Here is a 21,513-nt window from a genome sequence, read left to right as displayed (position 1 = left end):
CATAAATGTTTAGAATGAATGTGAAAAATTTATGCTAACATTGTTCCAAATATAAGTTGGTCTTTATGAGAAATTACTAACATCTCAAAATATAAGAAATTAAACTATGAAAGATTACAAATATTCAACTATTAGTGGCTTTGGAACTAAAGGTATAAATCAGCAAATTTTAGCTAAATTTAAACTATTGTAATTAAAAAGTAATAAAATTACAAGTATGGTAGTAATTACTTCAGTTTTAATAGGTGTTCATTATTTTCAGATATATAATGGAGATTTAAATTAACATAAAGGACAACAGAAATTAAGAAACTTAAAAGTTAAGGACCCATTAATTACAATGGTATAGCAACTAACAGTAGCAAGCAGTAGAGAAGAAAGATTGAATTATAATTCTTGCACCTGAATGTCACAGCCTTGTTTAAGTTTGTACATAATTTACTACAAGTGACTGGAATTGACTATTCAAACCTTTGCCTATGAAATAAATTATATATATATATATATATTTTTAAAGATATCCCTACATGAATTTCCAAAGTTACAAAAAAAAAAAAAAAAAAAAAAAAAAAAAAAAAAAAAAAAAAAGGTCAATGATTGTCATATACACACAGGAAAAGCTGATTTTGAGCCAACAATTGCTTATATATGTAGGTAAATCTTCTTCAAATCATATACCATTTCATGAAGTAAAATAAAGTACCAGAGACCTAAGGTCTCAACACCATTCAAAATGATTTACTCCACAGGATTCTTCATTTCAAAAAACTTGAATTACTAGTGACAATGATTTTAAGAAACCTAAACTTTGAAACCCTCGAACCTATAAAGTCCATGAGCCTGAATAGAGAAATTTATCTGTGCGCTTCCTTATGCAGAAAATTCCTTTGAGATTTTAAATTTTGAGCTATCCTTCATAAAGCATAAGTATCTCTTCATCTTCGGTCCCTTAGTAGCAAGAGCTTGAGAATAGAGTTCATCAAAAAGGTTTAGTTTTGCTTCACAGAAATCTTCCTGGCACCAGTCAGTGGGGGTCACTCCTGTAAAAGGAAATAAATCAGTATACTGGCAAAGATTCAAGACCAACTTGTTCTAGTGGGCATGTCAATACTGAACCACTTTCATGTTAAATAGTGCGACACAAACAAGGATTAAACGTGGACTTTTCCACAGCCTTCTGTACCTCGAATCTTTTAGTTTCCAAATTACATGGACTGCTCTGAGACATTAAAGTTTTCAACTACAATGCAATCGAGACAAAAGCATACCTTTGCTAGAGCATCAGATTATTTACATGCACTGCCTTTTCTCACTTTCTATTCTTCTAACTACTTTGGTGGTTTAATCTGAAACTACCCTGTTCATTATACAAATTTAGCTATCCACTTAGGAGACTAGTTTTTCATTTAAAAAAAAAAATTATAATTATGTGATCATCATTACAAATTACTTTATGGCTAACGTGGACCCAAGATCATATCAAAACTCAAATCTAGAAGTACTCAAACTTTACCCTGTTCATTACAGTATACAAATTTAGCCATCCACTTAGGAGGCCATAGTTATTAATTTGAAATAAAAAAACCAATTATAATTAGGTGTGATCATTACAAATCATTTTATGGTTAACGTGGACCCAGGATCATATCAAAACTCAAATCTAGAAGTACTCTCCCACTAAATATAATCTCATGATTCACAGCTTACAACAAACCAAAATGGCAAAGTACTGCTCACCTACATAAAACTACCATTAACTTTTCAAACTTATAATCTGCATTATTCCAATGATTTGTCTCACTAAAAGGCCTATATACACTATCCTATATTAAATAAAATCTTACTTTTCCATAGACTACCATCTACATCCATTTATCAACCCATCTTTGCCCAATGGGAAGAAAATTTCAATAAACAGCAACTATTAGCTAAATAGTTGTTTACAGAAAACTTTAAACCCTGATCCATCCACTAACCTGTTATTTGGAAATCCAGGGTGGTTAAAATTTAAGCTATTAATAATGTCCTATTTTAATTATTTATTTTTTATGTACTTTGAATACCCAGGAGTTTTTCAACCTTTGCTGCTAGCAAACAGTAAGAAATATAAAAATCACTATGTAATTCTTAAAAAAATTTAAAGTTAAAACATGAAAATGAAATTGAAATCTATCAAACTCAACTGTGCCAATGTAAATTTTGATGCAGTGAAGGCAATGTCTAGCTTATACACTATTTGAGGAAAAAGTTTTGCAGGTTAAGCTAGCGATTTCTTCAGCTTACATAAATTACCTAAGCAGCTAAACTTGGACAGTATATTACTAAACAGACACTAGCTGGCTACATATTTCACAAAAAATTACCAACCAAACATTTTAATTTACTCTTATTTGTTTTTCATCTGTTGGGCTGCAGTCCATGACTGCCTATCCAATTAAGTTCTTATGAAATAAACTTCACTAATTAGCCTTGTTGATCATCATTTTAACCGAAGCGCAGTTGATAAATTTAGTTCATACCTAAATAGACTTAGTGCCAACAGAAATAGTTAAGTTTTAACCCTGTCTGAGTTTAATTCCTGTGGTGTGTTACACTGTTACAATGTCAGGTGATTATTAATGTACGAACCTCAAAGTTACATTCCTCAAGGCTGAATTACAAACCATATATCTTAAAATTAATTACCAACTATTAATTACATTGAAACGCAATACATCAACTCAGTTTAGCCTGCCTTGTTCCATTAGCTAGTGCAGCCTACATGTCCATAGACTTAAAAGTAGCTTACTATCACCCAAGACAACTAGATTTTGCCTATTATAACAATTCACCTGAAGCATACCAAGAAACTTAAATTGACCCGTACTAAACGAGAGAAGTTCAAATTAAGTCCATTAGACTAGTAACAAAGCAAACTTGAGCAATTTACTTTACTCCAGTTCACTTTCCACAGACAAATTTACTATTTAAGTGACATCCATAACTAATTTGCAAACTTTGGAATTAAACTACTTATAGACCCATAGAAAGCCATTCTTTTTAGCATTGACCTATGAAGATCTCTAGTTTAAAATTATTTAGGTAAAATTACAAACACATTTTAAGGATTATCCTCATACACAAAAATAAATTTTAAACTACTATTCCAGCTTCTAGTCTAGTGGCACCTTATATTTTTTCCAAGGCAAAAGATGGTAAAAAAAAAAAAGAAAAAAAAAAGAAAAAAAAAAAAGGCCAGAATTAAATTTCTGGTTTTCATTTAGTTTTCAAATATCTAGTTTCATGAACAGGTATTTTATCCTTTTCATTAGTTTCTTTTAAATAAATCACAAACCAGAATGTTGATAAAAAGTTTTTTGGTCAATATTCATAAATTCTTTTAAACAATATTCAAAGAGTACCCATATTTACCTTTAATGTTTCCAGAGACTTTCATTATTCAGGTGTCAGGATAATTATTTTCACATCAGCCTATCCTTTCTCATTAGGTACCTGTACAAGTTTCAGTTGCCACCTGCAGAAGACAAATAAATTTTTAATTTTTTTAATACAAATATACCAAGGCACTTCTCCCAATTTTGGGGGGTAGCCGACAAACAAACAGAAAAAAGGGGACCTGTCCTCTCCACGTTCCTCCCAGCCTGACAAGGGACTCAACCGAGTTCAGCTGGTACTGCTAGGGTGCCAAGCCCACCCTCCCCTGTTATCCACCACAGATGAAGCTTCATAACGCTGAATCCCCTACTGCTGCTACCTCCTCTTCCAAGGCACTGGAGGAAGCAGCAGTGTCTACCGGAACTGCGTCACAATTGCTCGCCATTCATTCCTATTTCTAGCACCCTCTCTTGCCTCTCACATTTATCCTCCTATCACCCAGAGCTTCCCTCTCTCTCCACCCAAACCTTGGCCTTCCTCGTACTTCTCCCATCAACTCTTGCATTCATCACCTCCTTTAGCAGAGCCATTTTCAACAACGCCAAACCACCTCAACACATTCATATCCACTCTAGCTGCCAACTCATTTCTTACACCCATTCTCACCCTCACGACTTCATACCTAACCCTATCTACTCCAGATACACCAGCCATACTCTTTAGACATTTCTTCTCATTCAATTTCTGTCTCAGTCACTTTCATTCCCCACAACTCAGATCCATACATCACAGTTGGTACTATCACTTCATACAGAACTCTCTACATTCATGCCCAACCCACTATTTTTTACTACTCCCTAACTGCCCCAACACTGCATCCTTCATTCACTCTGACGTACATCTGCTTCCACTCCACCATTTGCTGCTACAACAGACCCCAAGTACTTAAACTGATCCACCTCCTCAAGTACAGTAACTCCATTCAACATGACATTCAACCTCGCACCACCCTCCATTCTCGTTTATCTCAACCTTACTCTTACCCACATTAACTCTCAACTTCCTCCTTTCACACACCCTTCCAAATTCTGTCACTAATTGGCCAAGCTTCTCTTCCGCGTCTACAACCCGTACAGTATCATCCGCAAACAACTGATATACCTCCCATTCATGGTCATTCTCGTCTACCAGTTTCAATCCTTGTCCAAGCACTAGCATTCACCTCTCTCACCACTCCAACATAAAAGTTAAACAACCACGGCGACATTACACATCCCTGTCTCAGCCCCACTCACCGGAAACCAATCGCTCACTTCAATTCCTATCCGAACACATGCTTTACTACCTTTGTAGAAACTTTTCACTGCTTGCAACAAACTTCCACCAACTCCATATAACCTCATCACATTCCACATTGCTTCCCTATCAACTTTATCATACGCTTTCTCCAGATCCATAAACATATACCTCCTTACCTTTTGCTAAATATTTCTCGCATATCTGCCTAACTAAAAGTGATTCATACAACCCCTACCTCTTCTAAAACCACCCTGTACTTATAAGATTGCATTCTAAATTTTATCCTTAATCCTATTAATCAGTACTGTACCATACACTTTTCCCACCACACTCAAACTAATAACCCTTTAATTAAAACTCTTGCAGATCTCCCTTACCCTTATATAGTGGTGCAATGCACTCAGAAACCCAATCTACTGGTACCATTGACAAAAAACACATTAAACAATCTCACCCACCCTTCAAGAACAATCACACCCCCTTCCTTCAACATCTAGAAATTATAAAAGGCTACATTATACAGTAATTCTACCAAAGCTTAAATGATCAGCACATTAAAAATTAAAACCCTTTTAATTAAACAATCAAATCCCAAAATAATAAGACTATCAGCAAAATTAAAATTAGCTATAAAAAAATCATTATAAAAGATTCTGCGTTTATTCTTGCACTTTCAATGAATATGCATTAACATACTTAATCCCAAGGATATGGAGATGATCAATAGGTGTGCCTCACCTCAAGCCTGGTAAAGATCAAAGCTCATCTAAGAGCATCCTATCAATAGCCTTACTCAGCATCACTTGCAAACTGACGCTTTATTATGGCCACCTAACCAACCATCAAGGAGCAGCTTAGACTAGACCAAGCAGGCTTTCAACCTGGATGATATGCTGCAATCATGTCTAACCTAATACAATTTATAGAGGATGGATCAGAGACCAAGGAAATGACAGACTTGTTGAGTCAACGTCACAGCTGCCTATGACAGGCAACAGTTTTTCTCATGAAGGTAGCCAAAATGACCAAAATCCATGAAATTATACTTTAGTTCAGCAACAAAATAGATCAGTGGTAATGGATGGCAAGAAAAGTGGAGGAATCAAATTGTCTCTAGCAAAGTGATGTACGAGGCCCATAAATATTTGCAAACACCTTCCACAAATCCAAAACATAAGGATGTTTATCCATGTTGCTGATCTCTGCATTGCAACAGTCATGGTCCTTTAAAACCATTGAAGGAATACTTGAATACTTGGACATTATGGTATCAGTCTATTGCAAAATATGGCACTCAAGACAAACTATGAAATCACAGGTATGTTAACCCCAGGCATACAGAAAATGGGAAAACTAATTACTGCAAAACCATCCATATCCAGTCCATCAGCGTCACTTGCCAGAACACTTTCATGAATAAAGTAAATAAGCTCAAGAATAGGGACCCTCTTATAACAGACTAATAGCATCAAGTTGGGAGCTGGAGCAAAAACTTAAAGCCAACAGCCTTAGCACTAAGTCACTCCACTGCAAAATACTGTGCTGTATGGGAAAGGTCAAACTACACCAGGGAAAATTCAGAGCTATAAGCCTGCCAACGAGAGCAACACCCTTACCAGCTTTGTTCAGACTAGTCAGCATTTTACCACCTGACATACGTCAAGCTGCAATTGCTACGATATGAAAATACCAACCTAGCACAATCCCAAGCACCCACTACAACCATTAAGGAAAAGTCTGAAATCACACAGCTTCATGACCATAAAAGAACTATAGACCTCAGACCAATCTAATTAAAATACTAACTGCATAAATAGTGACAATCCAATTACATTAACCTCCTTTACCCTAGTAAAGACCTGCGGATTCTCCCATACCAGGAAGAAATCGGTCACCTGAATATAAATTTGTATGACAACCTCCTGAGATGGGGTTACAATTTGGGCTAAATGCCTTTCCAGGAGCCAATCAAAATCTTTTGTAGCTACAGACTAGGGCTCACCTGTTCACACATTGATTTATACAAATGCTAAAGCACTAATGGATAGAACAATGGTGCAAAACATCTGATGAAAGTAGCTTCATTTAATCTAAAAACAGCCTATTCTTTTGTATATGGAAATTCTAGCATTAATCTAATTAGCCAAACCCATTAATTCTCCATTTCACTTTCCACAGGCTGAAATTTGCACTTAAATTATTGCGGGCCATCCATGCCATCCGTTTGAAAACTTGATTTACACTCAAACTTTAGATAGGTATTTTTTGACATTGGCATATGCAGATGTAAGCTGACATTCCGGTAAATTAAGATTTCCTATTGTTGGTTAAATGGTAAATTTTTAGGCTAACCAACACCCTCATGCTCCCAAACACAAACTAAATAGAATAGTACTCTAGCCTCTAGTTCATTGTTACCTCTATTTCAGAGACAATTGCACAAACTGCTTGCATTAAATAAGTGATTTTGACGAAGGAAAAATCTATTTCTGGATGAGAGACCAGTGCTACCCAGTGAAATGCTCCTTTAACATCATTTCTAAGGTAAAAACACGCTATGAATTTACTAGAGAAAAAATAGTCTATGAAAGCTAGGTTGAACCCAGCTCGCTCGCCTAATAAGGTGTCAGTATAATTAACTGGGGCGTGATAATTGATCGCAACCAGAGGCCTCATACCATTTAGATATCTCCTCTCAATATCCCTGTACAGCGAGGTGCCGTTCAAGACCTAGCACCGTCTACTACCAACAGTCCAACCCACGCTAGTGACGTCACTCCTTATAGCACCCAAGATTGGGGCCTAAGAAGGGAGGGGAGGGTGGGTTCACTGGGCGGCACAGGTCTCTCGCCCAGAAATAGATTTTTCCTTCGTCAAAATCTTTTCTGGGCTCAGACCTGTGCTGCCCAGTGAAATAGTGCCAGAGAATAAGGACCCAAACTTGACAATACCTGAGGGAAGTAATACAAAATACCAAACGTGATTTTAATATCAGAAAAGGATATACAGGGTATCCCGAGGGTAATAGTTAATAGTTAAATATAATAATGGCAAAAAATCCCATACTAGGGATGGCAAAATGACAGGCAGATAATGCAGATCAAATAAATATAAATAACAAGACCAGCTCGTGGAGAGTAAGACTAAATACAGGTATAAAATAAAGATTCGTAGTAATTGAGATCCTAACTGGTTATCAAATAATACACCATAAGGGTGTAGTCAAGAAAAACAAAACCAAAACTAGGTAGTAACAATAATTAGGGCAGGTAGGAGGGAAAGAGGATAGAGCAAGACGTTGTGATTAAGACAGTACCTCCAGGAGGAACCACATTCCCAGCTGCTACTGTAGCAAATTTTAGAGCTTCCAAAGGTTTTAGGTAGTGGCATTTAAAAACTTTAGGGGACTTCCAGCCTGTATATTTTTAGAGTTCATCAAATTTCATGTGGTGGAAGAAATTAATTGAAGTAGCAACAGCTCGAATATCATGGACAGGGGGAATGATTCAGGATTAGCCTGTTTAATAAAATAAAGTATTTGTTGCCAGCTTCCTTTAAGGGTAATGATTCCTCCATTTTCTCTGACAAATAAGGGCCCTGTGTTTGTAATGGAAGTTCTATTTAAGTAGGCTTTCAGGGTGGTAACTGGGCACAAGGATGGATCCCGAGGAAGTGGAACAATCTTATAGGGAGACCACCTGTTCTGAGGGTCCTCATTTTTAGCGAGGAAAACTATGTTAGGGGAGAGAAGGACTTCTCCCGAAGAGAGGAATTCAATATGACCTGAGTCTCTAGACAAGGCAGAAAGTTAAATTCTGGAGCCAGAAGCGAGGCTCAGTAGGAACAATGTCTTAACAGTGCCATGTAATTGTAAGATTCATTAAGAGTGTCAGAGGCCAGATTCAGGACATCATTAAAAAACCAGGAAACCGCACTAGGGCGAGTTGATGGTTTTAATCTGGCACAAGCTCTCGGGATGGACGAGAAGTATGAATCTGTAAGGTCAATATCAAAACCAATATTAAAGATCTTTTTCAAAGCTGATTTGATCGTAATGATGGTGTTGGCTGCTAGGCCTGATTCAAGGAGAGTTCTGAAGGTGGTCACAGATTCATCGTCATCTTTTCAACCTTTGAGTCCTTTAAAAACTTTGCAAGTTTTTTAAACAGCGGAGTCATATTGACGAAGGGTGGATTCCCTTTTGTCCGATTCCAAGAATAGGGTATTTAGAGGGTCAATATTTGCACCCTTTTGAGCTGCAAACTTCATGAAGTCCATAAAGTTAGGGCACTGAATTCTTGAGGAAGCCAACACATTGCGAGTTTGTACTACTTCTGTTAGTATAGGATTGGGAATCTGCCGAGGGCAGAGGCCCAGTTCCAGTAACAGAGGAAACCAATTGCTCTTGGGCCAGTTGGGGGCTACCAGAGCTACTCGGCCTCTGAAAGACCCGAGTTTGTCCAATACTTTCAACAGGAGATTTATCGGAGGGAACATAAATCCTCTTCCAAACGTTCCAATCTAACGACATTGCGTCTGTGGCATGAGCCCGAGGGTCCATGTTGGGGGCCACGTAACATTGTAGTTTGTGGTTGGATTCCGTCGCAAACAAGTCCACCTGGAGACCCGGGACCTGAGATAAGATCCATTTGAATGACTTAGTCTAGGGACCATTCAGACTCCAGGAGAGTTATCCTCGAAAGTGCGTCCGCCACTACATTCCGCACTCCCGCAAGGTGGACTGCTGACAGATGCCACTTGTTTGATGTTGCCAAGGAGAATATTGCTAACATGACGTGGTTTATGTGGGCTGACTTGGAGCCTCCTCCGTTTATGCAGTGGACTATGACTGCGCTGTCTAGAACCAGCCGGATGTGAAGGTTCCTGGCTGGTTTCAGTCATTTTAGGGTAAGGAATACTGCCATGGCCTCTAGGACATTGATGTGAAATTGTCGGAATATCGTTGACCATAGTCCCTGAACTTTCTTGTGCTGGGAGTATCCTCCCCACCTTGATAAGGAGGCGTCTGTGTGAATGAAGAGTCCTGGGGCCAGATATTGCAAGGGGACTGACTTCGATAGGCTCTTGACTTGAGTCCATGGTTTTAGACTTTCTCTCAGGATTGGGGGAAGTCGAGCTCTGTCTCGACGCTTCTTGTTTGCCCTGGAGCGCCACACTCTTGTTTATGTCCTTTAGTTTGGACTTTAGGACAATGTCTGTTATGGAGGCGAACTGTAAGGAGCCTTGAATTCTTTCCCGATTCCTCCTGGACGACAACTTGTCCCTGAGAAACCGTTTCGTGTTCTTTGCATAGCGTATGGGAGCGTAGGTCCCATTGTAATCCCAGCCATTGAAACTTGGTCTCTGGGACCAGGCGGGATTTTTCTAAGTTGACCTGAAACCCTAACTGTCGAAGGAAGGCGAGAACCTTGTTCTTTGCCGTGAGGCAGTTCTTGACGTTGTCTGCCCAGACGAGCCAGTCGTCCAGATAAGCCACTATTTGAATCCCTTGGATTCGAAGTTCTTGAATTACCGTCTCTGCTAGTTTGGTGAAGATCCTGGGTGCTATGTTGAGTCCAAATGGCATCACTGAACGCATAGGCCTGTTTGCCTAGTTTGAAGCCTAGGAAAGGACGAAAGTGATAGTAGGCATCGGTAAGATCTATAGAGGTGGTGACGGCCCCACGGGGAAGTAAGGTCCGCACCTGAGAGACTTAGCATGTGGAACTTGTCTTAACGAATGAAGGAGTTCAGACGGGACAGGTCTAGGATTCCTCTTCGCTTGTCCGAGCCTTTCTTTGGCACGCTGAACAAGCGACCTTGAAATTTTAAGCGATAGACTCTGGATTGCGTTATTCTGCAATAGGTCTTCTGCAAACTATCTTAGTTCCTCCATTGGAAGTTGGTAAAAACTGGTCGGTGGAGGGGGCCCCTTTTATCCAGCTCCACCCCAGACCTTTGGAAATTATGCTGGAAGCCCAATTGTTGAACTTCCAACGGGCTCGAAAGACGTAAAGTCTCTCTCCTACCTGGAGATTTTCAATGGGCTGAGGATGGCTTGCCTCCTCAGCCTCCACGGAATGCCTTACCTCGGTTGAAACCCTTTCCGCCACCTCTGTTGCGAAAGGCACCTCTGGTGCCAGAGCCTCTACGTTGGTAGCCTTGGAAGGAATCTTGGGACTTTGGTGTGGTTAAAGGCAGGGTAGGTAGCATAAGATTTCGATGCTACCTGTGCCTGACATAATAAGTAGGAAAGCATGCGAATAAAATAGAAAGAGGGATGCAAGCGAGAGGCAGGAAAGAGCCGAACCTTCCAGCGCGGGAAGGACCGAGCTGGCAAAGGGGGGGGGGGGGCAACAAAATCGGTGAGGTGCCGACATAAAAATATAAAAGCAAACTGCCTTGCAAGAGTCCTACTCTCAACTAAAGCAACTACTAGTCGTAATGTAATGTATCGTTTATAAACGTAATAACGTGGTAACAAAAAACTAGCAGCGCCTGAAGGCGAGCAGGCATGCCAACCTAACACGAACTGATACCGTAGTACCATGATACCGTAGTACCATGATACCGTAGTACCATGATACCGTAGTACCATAACTATCGTAATAAACAGGATAATGAAATACCATAACAAAATAAAATAACACTGGGTGTGAACCGTGAATTACCCAGAAAGGTTCAAAACGAAATAAAATAAGTATGGAAGACTAACTAAAGCGTTAAGAACAAAGAGAGGAGGTAGCCAGCCGCCATGGCGGTCCCGAAGCGGAGCCGCGAACAGTGAAAATTAAAATCTGGAGGGCAAGGCTACCTCCAAAAACTCAACTCATAGATCTGGTACTTAACTTGAATGAGTGACAGTAGATTTCGACATATAAATCCTGGGTAAATCCGGGAAAAAGCACACCGAAACAAGTGAACCGCTTAAAGCAAGTGCTATGAAAGGAGTGAAGTCACTAGCGTGGGTTGGACTGTTGGTAGTAGACGGTGCTAGGTCTTGAACGGCACCTCGCTGTACAGGGATATTGAGGAGATATCTAAATGGTACGAGGCCTCTGGTTGTGATTAATTATCACGCCCCAGTTAATTATACAGACGCCTTATTAGGTGAGCGAGCTGGGTTCAACCTAGCATTCCTAGATTATTTTTTCTCTGGTAAATTCATAGCAAGTTTTTACCTTAGAAATGATGTTAAAGGAGCATTTCACTGGGTGGCACAGGTCTGAGCCCAGAAATTCAGTTTATGAAGGTCTTCCAAATACTAAAACTTTTTCTAGTTTCAAATTTGGCATTTTTCCTTTTCACCGTTGTGAACCTTATTTAACCATGACCTAGAATGTTAGTGTAACAATTCTTGTCAATGATAATCATAACCTCAAATTCTATTATACAAATTTAAAAGTACCCATATTTACCTTGATTCTAGCTATTATGCAGATTGCGGATAATTTTTTCACGTCGACTTGTCCATAATCATTAGCTTCTCACGCCAGCATGTCCATAATCATTAGCTGCGTACAGCATGTCCATAATTATTAGCTAAAAGTGTTACACCTGCAAAAGAAAGAACTGAATAGTTTTTTCTGAAGGTAGAAATCATAGACAAGCCAAATCAAAAACCTAAAAATGATAAGCAAAGCTATTTCAGTTATACAAAAAGCTATACTATCAGCATGAATTTTTAAGACTATTTTAAGAAGACAACCCCTCAATTTATCATACACAACATCCGCTTTCATAAACTGGTAAATTTCTCAAGTGCCTGCATTCAGGGGTACATTTAATTTTTGCTCCTTCCAAGCATTTATTGTATTACTGGTAATCAGCCTTGTATAAAAGCAATAACTTGTTTCAAGGATTTAATTAAATTTCAATTTTGGCTAACTAATTCTACCACAATGCACTATTCCAAATTACTGCTTCCGAACAGTGAATTCAAAATTTCAGACCAGACTGACTTAAGAATGCAATGGAGTATTAAAAAGTTTTCAGTAACTAATTTTATTCAAAATTTCCCTGAAGCTTCATAATTGTACGTAGTCCTAATGATGAATGAATCTGCAAAGGACAATGGGATATTTAAATTGCTGCAGTCAAAATAGGATATCTTAGATAAAATTACCCTTCACAAACATCAAGGGGTTAAAACTCAACTTTGCTGTTGATGTAAATTTTAGAATGTACAAAAAAATTCTTTGTTTGGGGGTGGATTTTTACAAAACTATTTTGGTTAACTTCAATCTTCCTTTACCGGGAAAGTATAGAAAGTTTGTTGCATTGAGACTTTTGGAGACTGAATAAACTGCTACGTATATCCAAAATTCTAGTTTCTTTGCATAAAGAAAAACTTAGCACAAAAAATTAAGGATATTTTAATGAATGGTTTCTCAAATTGCGTTACACAAAATTAAACAATGAAGCAAACTAGTTACTTTAGATAAATTTTCCTATAAAGTGAACTTAATTTTAACAAGACTAAAAATGAACAAATTTATCAAAAACAGATTTGTAAGAAATTAAAGTTTTAGCCTCGTACAGGGCTTAGGAAAATTTGAGAAAAATTAAATCATATCTTGAGAAAACTATGACAAGCTATTGCTTCAAACATACTTTGTACAAAATATTCTTTTAGCAAGTTCTAAGACCATGCATGAATGTATTTTTCTTTAAATCGTGTTCTACAGACTAGTTTACCGTTACTAATAACATCTGATATGAAAGCATTAGTAGCAAAGTGAGAGACCACAAGTTTCTACAAAACAGAACCTAGCTTTACTTAAAATTGCCCAAAAGAGAAGGATTACCAATCTTAAGAACCTTTGTCTTCAAATTTTGAAAAATCTCAACATCACTTACGTCAAGTTATGCAGGCAAAATACCAAACCAAAATTGAATAGGAATAGTTTAGTAATCTTGTAGCTACAGACTAGGGCTCACCTGTTCAGACATCAATCTATACAAATGCTAAAGCACTAATGGACAGAACTGAGCAAAACATCTGACGAAAGTAGCTTCATTTAATCTAAAAACAGCCTATTCCATTGTATATGGAAATTCTAGCATTAATCTAATTAGCCAAACCACCCATTAATTCTCCATTTCACTTTCCACAGGCTGAAATTTGCACTTAAAACTATTGCGTGCCATCCATGCCATCAGTTTGAAAACTGGATTTACATTCAAACTTTAGATGGGTATTTTTTGACATTGGCATATGCAGATATTTAACTAGAAATATTCTGGTAAATTACAAGATTTCCTATTGTTGGTTAAATGGCAAATTTTTAGGCTAACCAACACCCTCGTGCTCCCAAACAAACTAAATAGAACAGTACTCTAGCCTCTAGTTCATTGTTACCTCTATTTCAGTGACAATTGCACAAAACTGCTTGAATTAAATATTCAGTTCATGGAGGTCTTCCAAATACTAAAACTGGTTTTCTAGTTTCAAGTTTGGCATTTTTCCTTTTCATTTAAACATGACCTAGAATGTTAGTGTAACAATTCTTGTCAATGATAATCAACCTCAAATTCTATTATACAAATTTATGAGTACCCATATTTACCTTTATTCTAGCTATTAATATGCAGATTGAGGATAATTTTTTCACGTCAACGTGTCCATAATCATTAGCTTCTCACGCCAGCATGTCCATAATCATTAGCTAAAAGTGTTACACCTGCAAAAGAAAGAATTTAATAGTTTTTCTGAAGGTAATCATTATTGACATACCAAATCAAAAATCTAAAAATGATAGGCAAAGCTATTTCAGTTATACAAAAAGCTATACTATCAGCATGAATTTTTTGACTATTTTCAGAAGACAACCCCTCAATTTATTACACAAACATCCGCTTTCATAAACTGGTAAATCTCAAGTGCTTGCATTCAGGGGTACATTTAATTTTTGCTGCTTCCAAGCATTTATTGTATCACTGTTAATCAGCCTTGTATAAAAGCAATAACTTTGTCTCAAGGATTTAATTAAACTTAAAATTTGGCTAACTAATTCTACCACAATGCACCATTCCAAATTACTGCTTCCGAACAGTGAATTCAAAACTTAGCAGAAAATATTTAGGATATTTTAATGAAAGGTTTCTCAAATTGCGTTACACAAAATTAAACAATGAAGCTAACTAGTTACTGTAGATGAATTTTCCTATCAAGTGAAATTAATGGAAAGACTAAATGCACAAAATTATCAAAATCAGATTTGTCAGAAATTAAAGTTTTAGCCTCGTAAAGGGCATAAGAAAATTTGAGAAAAATTAAAACCGATTTTGAGCGAAGCGAAAAATCTATTTTTGGTTAAGATGGCCATGTTGTCCTGATGGAAGGTTCCTAAGAGTAGCTTCCCAAGGGATATATGTACTACAATGATATTCCCAGAGAATTTATCTTTAGGTCTCCACAATTCTAACTCCTGGTGCGAATATCCTTAAATTTCTCTCAAGGATATCTCATAATATCAGGGGACATTTTTGACATGCCACATAGCAATCTGCACCCCGAATAGCGTTTACACTTCGGGGGGGAAAGTGGCAGAATTGGAAGGTGAACCGTAACAAGGTTACCCTAGTTCCCCTACTACTATTGAGTATCACAACAGCGCCATATTCAATATGGCAGACATTTCTGGTAGCATTGAGCATGGTGCTACAGATACAGTAGTTTGGAAGGGAAACTAGATCCTTTAAGAAAAGAAGGGTGGGTCCATCAGGACGACATGGCCATCTCACCAAAAAAAAGATTTTTCGCTTCGATCAAAATCTGTTTTTTGCGCTCAAGCCATGTCGTCCTGATGGAAGCATACCAGAGCATTAATGTATCTGGATTTTCATCAGTGCCTTAACCTTGGGACAATACTTCTATGGTCAATTGGACCAATTGAGAAATGACATTATCAGTCATCATAACTAATAAACAATGTTAGTGCTTCCTGGCCCCTACAGGGAAGTCATTCTAGACAGTAGAAAAGGGGCCTCAAGGTTAGCACATTGTATGAACAAACAAGTATACAATGAATACTGTCAGTTTGTATATATTGCCGAACCAATATCAGTGTCCATTATATCCATTGTTTGCAAGCATACAATATGAAATATACTTACATCAGTAAGTCAAAGAACTCTGGCATCTTAAACATAAGGTCCTGGATATTGCATGAAGACCACGAATATTGCAATACAAAAGACGACATTGACGAAATCTAGGACGTACTGGTCCCGGATTTCGCTAAGTCTCCAGACATAAGAATTAATAGAAATAAAAAAGATACTTAAAAACTAGATTAACAAGAATTATAACAAAAACAATATGTACAGAATTATAAATAGAAGATGGAGCTTCGGACATGACAAAATAAATCCACGATAGATAAAAAAGACCGAGAGCACAACGAAAACATTCAACACCTTGAATTCCAAAAAGAAGGATGTTGTTCAGATGGCGCTCGCGTCGTGGCGTGGGTGGTGCGGCGATGGGGATGTGTCTAGGGCCTCTGTATCGGCCCATCCCTTTGGCGAAGGAATTAACTAAATGGAAGACAACCTGTGAATAGTGGATTTCACGCGCCTTTGCTTTATACACGACACCCAAAAGGTGCTCGCGCGAGGGTTGTAACCTCAGCATTCCATGCTTTTATCTTTCTCTGGTATAATTGGAAGGTTTATCAGAAAAGGTATACAAGAAGAAGGACTTTTCGCCCGGCGCCACAGGTTCGACCCAGAAATAAAGGGATTGATGATACCCATAGACTATAGTATAAAGTCTGAAAAACTGGTCAACATAGAGGAGCCGATACACCATGCAAGGCTAAATACCCTCCAGGATAGCCACTTCAACTGAAGGGAAGACAGTAAGGATGGTTTTGAGAAAAAAATGCAGAAAAAGGAAAAGACAACCTCTCGATAAACCACCAGGCATCCATGGCCCTTTTATTAAGCCTGCCCAACACCATTTCAAAAAAAAGAGGAAGAAAAAAAAATAAGAGAATAGTGTGCCAGAGTTAACCCTCAAACCAGAGAACTACCCCAAGACAGTGGAAGACCATGGTACAGAGACTATGGCACTAACCAAGACTAGAGAACAATGGTTTAATTTTGGAGTGTCTTCCTAGAAGAGCTGCTTACTATAGCTAAAGTTTCTTCTACCATTACCAAGAGGAAAGTACACTGAACAAATTGCAGTACAGTAATTAACCCCTTGGGTGTAGAAGTGTTTAGTATCTCATTGTTGTCAGCTGTGAGGAAAGATAAGAATACAGTGAACCCTCGTTTATCGCGGTAGATAGGTTCCAGTCGCGGCCGCGATAGGTGAAAATCCGCGAAGTAGTGACACTATATTTACCTATTCATTTAACATGTATATTCAGACTTTTAAAACCTTCCCTTGTACGTAGTACTGTTAACAAACTACCCTTTAATGTACAGAACACTTAATGCATGTACTACAGTACCCTAAACTAAAACAGGCACAAATATTAAAGGTGATTTTATATCATGCATTTCCTAAACATGCTAAAAAGCACGATAAAAAATGGCAACCAATGTTTTGTTTACATTTATCTCTGATCATAATGTAGAAACAAACTGGAGGTAGAGCTTTGCTTATTACCCAGACATATTTCCCATACTTTTCCCTTAGAACTACATCACATCTTCCTACTTTATATATATTTATATATATATATATATATATATATATATATATATATATATATATATATATATATATATATATATATATATATATATATATATATATATATATATATATATATATATATATATATATATATATATATATATATATATATATATATATATATATATATATATATATATATATATATGTGTGTGTGTGTATATATATATATATTTATATGTACAGTATACACATACATACCTACATATATACATAAATACATGCACATATATATATATATATATTACTGTATATATATGGGTTATGGAAAAAATCCGCGAAGTGGTGAATCCGCGATGGTCGAACCGCGAAGTAGCGAGGGTTCACTGTATGTAAAGAATACGCCACACACTTCTGTGTAAATGTAGGCAAAGAAAAAATAAGCCGTAACCAGAGAGGGGGATCAAATACATTTGCTGTCTGGCCAGTCAAAGGATCCAAAATCTCTCTAGTAGTAGTATCTCAACAAGCAGTTGGTGCCCTGGCCAACCTACTACCTACTAGAAGAACTATAGACCTCAGACCTATTTAATTAAATTACAAACTGCATAAATAGTGTGACAGTCCAATTACATTAACCTCCTTTACCCCAATAAAGACCTGCCCTGTGGATTCTCCCACACCAGGAAGAAATAAGTCACCTGAATAGAGGAACAAATTTGTATGAACCTCCAGAGATGGGGTTATAATTTGGGCTAAATGCCTTTCCAGGAGCCAATCAAAATCTTTTGTAGCTACTGACTAGGTCTCACCTGTTCAGACATCGATCTATACAAATGCTAAAGCACTAATGGATAGAACGGTGCAAAACATCTGACAAAAGTAGCTTCATTTAATCTAAAAATAGCCTATTCCATTGTATATGGAAATTCTAGCATTAATCTAATTAGCCAAACCACCCATTAATTCTCCATTTCACTTTCCACAGGCTGAAATTTGCACTTAAACTATTGCGTGCCATCCATGCCATCAGTTTGAAAACTGGATTTACACAAACTTTATATAGGTAATTTTGGGCATTGGCATATGCAGATATCTAACTAGAAATATTCTAGTAAATTACAAGATTTCCTATTGTTGGTTAAATAGCAAATTTTTAGGCTAGCCAACATCCTCGTGCTCCCAAACACAAACTAAATAGAATAGTACTCTAGCCTCTAGTTCATTGTTACCTCTATTTCAGTAACAATTGCACAAAACTGCTTGAATTAAATATTCAGTTCATGAAAGTCTTCCAAATACTAAAACTGGTTTTCTAGTTTCAAGTTTGGCATTTTTCCTTTTCACCGTTGTGAACCTTATTTAACCATGACCTAGAATGTTAGGGTAACAATTCTTGTCAATGATAATCATGACTTCAAATTCTATTACATGTATAAAAATTTAAAAGTACCCATATTTACCTTGATTCTAGCTATTAATATGCAGATTTTGAGGATAATTTTTTCATGTCAACTTGTCCATTATCATTAGCTTCTCACGCCAGCATGTCCATAATCATTAGCTAAAAGTTTACACCTGCAAAAGAAAGTACTGAATAGTTTTTCTGAAGGTAGAAATCATTGACATGCCAAATCAAAAACCTAAAAATGATAGGCAAAGCTATTTCAGTTACTGTATACAAAAAGCTATACTATCAGCATGAATTTTTAGACTATTTTCAGAAGACAACCCCTCAGTTTATAATACACAACATCCACTTTCATAAACTGGTAAATTTCTCAAGTGCTTGCATTCAGAGGGTACATTTAATTTTTGCTCCTTCCAAGCATTTATTGTATCACCGGTAATCAGCCTTGTATAAAAGCAATAACTTAATTTTGTCTCAAGGATTTAATTAAATTTCAATTTTGGCTAACTAATTCTACCACAATGCACCGTTCAAAATTACTACTTCTGAACTGTGAATTCAAAATTTCAGACCAGACTGACTTAAGAATGCAATGGAGTATTAAAAAGTTTTCAGTAACTTAATTTTATTCAAAATTTCCCTGAAGCTTCACAATTTTACCTAGTCCTAATGATGAATGAATCTGCAAAGAGCAATGGGATATTTAAACTGCTGCAGTTAAAATAGGATATCTTAAATAAAATTGCCCTTCACAAACATCAGCGGTTAAAACTCTACTTTGCTGTTGATGTAAGTTTTAGAACAATGTACAAAAAAAATTTTCTTTTGGGGGGGGGGGGGGGGTTTTACAAAACTATTTTGGTTAACTTTAATCTTCCTTTACCAGGAAAGTATGAAAAGTTTGTTGCATTGAGACTTTTGGAGATTGAATAAACTGCTATATTCAAAATAAAATTCTAGTTTGCATAAAGAAAAACCTAGCACAAAAAATTTAGGATATTTTAATGAATGGTTTCTCAAATTGCATTACACTAAAAATTAAACAATGAAGCAAACTAGTTACTTTAGATAAATTTTCCTATAAAGTGAACGTAATTTTAACAGGACTAAAGATTAACAAAATTATCAAAAACAGATTTGTCAGAAATTAAGTTTTAGCCTCGTACAGGGCATAGGAAAATTATAGAAAAATTAAATATCTTGAGAAAAGTCTGACAAGCTATTGCTTCAAACATACTTTGTACAAAATATTCTTTTAGCAAGTTCTAAAGACCATGCATTAATGTATTTTTCTTTAAATCGTTTTCTACAGACTAGTTTACCGTTACTAATAACATTTGATATGAAAACATTAGTAGCAAAGTGAGAGACCACAAGTTTCTACAAAACAGAATCTAGCTTTACTTTAAATTGCCAAAAAAAGAAGGATTACCAATCTTAGGAACCTTTTCTTCAAATTTTGAAAAATCTCAATATCACTTACGTCAGGTTATGCAGGCAAAATACCAAACCAAAATTAAATAGGAAGTTTAGTAATCTTGTAGCTACTGACTAGGGCTCACCTGTTCAGACATCAATCTATACAAATGCTAAGGCACTAATGGATAGAACAATGGTCCAAAACAGACAAAAGTAGCTTCATTTAATCTAAAAACAGCCTATTCCATTGTACATGGAAATTCTAGCATTAAACTCATTAGCCAAACAACCCATTAATTCACCATTTCACTTTCCACAGGCTGAAATTTGCCATCAGTACCTCTGCATTCCATTCTTTTATCTTTCTCTGGTATTTTTGGAAGATTTATATCAAGAAAAGTGTACTGTAAAGAGACCTTTTCACCGGGCGTCACAGGTCTCCCCAGAAATAGATTTTTCCTTCGTCAAAATCCTTTTTTGACATTGTCATATGCAGATATTTAACTAGAAATATTCTGGTAAAGTAAAAGATTTCCTATTGGTTAAATTTTAGGCTAACCAACACCCTCGTGCTCCCAAACAAACTAAATAGAATTGTAATCTAGCCTAGTTCATTGTTACCTTTATTTTAGTGACAATTGCACAAAACTTGTTGAATTAAATATTCAGTTCATGAAGGTCTTCCAAATACTAAAACCGGTTTTCTAGTTTCAAGTTTGGCATTTTTCCTTTTCACCGTTGCGAACCTCGCTTAACAGACCTAGAATGTTAGTGTAACAATTCTTGTCACTGATAATTATAACCTCAAATTCTATTACATGTATACAAATTTAAAAGTACCCATATTTACCTTGATTCTAGCTATTAATATGCAGATTGAAGATAATTTTTTCACGTCAACGTGTCCATAATCATTAGCTTCTCACATCAGCGTGTCCATAATCATTAGCTGCGTACAGCATGTCCATAATCATTAGCTAATAAACGTTACACCTGCAAAAGGAAGAATTTAAGTTTTTCTGAAGGTAATCATTAATGACATGCCAAATCAAAAACCTAAAAATGATAGGCAAAGCTATTTCAGTTATACAAAAAGCTATACTATCAGCATGAATTTTTTGACTTTCCAGAAGACAACCCCTCAATTTATCACACAAATTTCCGCTGTCATAAACTGGTAAATTTCTCAAGTGCTTGCATTCAGGGGGTACATTTAATTTTTGCTCCTTCCAAGCATTTATTGTATCACAGGTAATCAGCCTTGTATAAAAGCCAATAACTTTTGTCTCAAGGATTTAATTCAATTTAAACTTTGGCCAACTAATTCTACCACAATGCACCGTTCCAAATTACTGCT

At 36.7% G+C, this 21,513-nt stretch overlaps 1 long non-coding RNA gene across 3 annotated transcripts in view; it reads right to left on the bottom strand.

The window, feature by feature from the left end:
• Window positions 1-586: 586 nt before the first annotated feature.
• LOC137624152 (uncharacterized) overlaps window positions 587-21,513 on the bottom strand; it is a 42,110-nt gene continuing 21,183 nt past the window's right edge. The window contains exons 4-8 of one of the 3 annotated variants that reach the window (XR_011040694.1): window positions 18,790-18,904; window positions 14,244-14,357; window positions 12,093-12,231; window positions 3,412-3,514; window positions 587-1,040 (exon numbers count right to left, since the gene is read on the bottom strand). This is a non-coding gene — a long non-coding RNA (uncharacterized lncRNA). The remainder of the gene's footprint in view (window positions 1,041-3,411; window positions 3,515-12,092; window positions 12,232-14,243; window positions 14,358-18,789; window positions 18,905-21,513) is intronic. The other 2 variants (XR_011040695.1, XR_011040696.1) reach the window with 2 other exon arrangements.

This window comes from Palaemon carinicauda, chromosome 2, assembly GCF_036898095.1.
Source record: "Palaemon carinicauda isolate YSFRI2023 chromosome 2, ASM3689809v2, whole genome shotgun sequence".
Taxonomy (NCBI): Eukaryota; Metazoa; Arthropoda; class Malacostraca; order Decapoda; family Palaemonidae; genus Palaemon; species Palaemon carinicauda.
This window is presented reverse-complemented; position numbering and strand designations above follow the sequence as displayed.